We start from the raw sequence: 1,340 nt of genomic DNA, 5'->3' as shown, positions 1-1,340 counted from the left end.
CTCTTGAATGCCGCCATCAGTTCTCGCCTATACCACGAAGACTCTGATCTCACGGAATGGCTGGCTCGTTTGTCGGCGAGCACTCGGTTGTCAGGCGATCAACCATGCATCGTGTATCAGGAATCCAAGAGATATTCACTAAGCCTCGTATACTTGTAGAACAAGAATGGTTGTCAGTCACTTTGTTCATGAGTGAGAATGATGATGAGTGTCACGGATCATCACATTCATCAAGTTGAAGAACAAGTGATATCTTGGACAAAAACAAGCGGAATTGAATAGAGAACAATAGTAATTGCATTATACTCGAGGTACAGCAGAGCTCCACACCTTAATCTATGGTGTGTAGAAACTCCACCGTTGAAAATACATAAGAACAAGGTCTAGGCATGGCCGAATGGCCAGCCTCCCAGTGATCTAAGAACTAGATGTCCAAAGATGATCAAAGGATCTAAAAAATAATCCAAAGATAAAAATACAATAGTAAAAGGTCCTACTTATAGAAAACTAGTAGCCTAGGGTGTACAGAGATGAGTAAATGAATAAAATCCACTTCCGGGCCCACTTGGTGTGTGTTGGGCTGAGCAATGAAGCATTTTCGTGTAGAGACTTCTTGGAGTTAAACGCCAGCTTTTATGCCAGTTTGGGCGTTTAACTCCCATTTAGGTGCCAGTTCCGGCGTTTAACGCTGGAATTTCTTGAGGTGACTTTGAAACGCCGGTTTGGGCCATCAAATCTTGGGCAAAGTATGGACTATCATATATTGCTGGAAAGCCCAGGATGTCTACTTTCCAACGCCGTTGAGAGCGCGCCAATTGGGCTTCTGTAGCTCCAGAAAATCCACTTCGAGTGCTGGGAGGTCAGAATCCAACAGCATCTGCAGTCCTTTTGAGTCTCTGGATCAGATTTTTGCTCAGATCCCTCAATTTCAGCCAGAAAATACCTGAAATCACAGAAAAACACACAAACTCATAGTAAAGTCCAGAAAAGTGATTTTTAACTAAAAACTAATAAAAATATAATAAAAACTAACTAAAAGATACTAAAAACATACTAAAAACAATGCCAAAAAGCGTACAAATTATCCGCTCATCAGGAACCAGGAAGACCAAGATGAAAATACAATAGTAAAAGGTCCTACTTATAGGGAACTAGTAGCCTAGGGTGTACAGAGATGAGTAAATGACATAAAAATCCACTTCCGGGACCACTTGGTGTGTGTTTGGGCTGAGCAATGAAGCATTTTCGTGTAGAGACTCTTCTTGGAGTTAAACGCCAGCTTTTATGCCAGTTTGGGCGTTTAACTCCCATTTAGGTGCCAGTTCCGGCGTTTAACGCTG

Source organism: Arachis stenosperma, chromosome 6 (assembly GCF_014773155.1).
Source record: "Arachis stenosperma cultivar V10309 chromosome 6, arast.V10309.gnm1.PFL2, whole genome shotgun sequence".
NCBI classification, from domain to species: domain Eukaryota; kingdom Viridiplantae; phylum Streptophyta; class Magnoliopsida; order Fabales; family Fabaceae; genus Arachis; species Arachis stenosperma.
The sequence above is the reverse complement of the archived record's forward strand: the minus strand, read 5'-3'. Positions refer to the sequence as shown.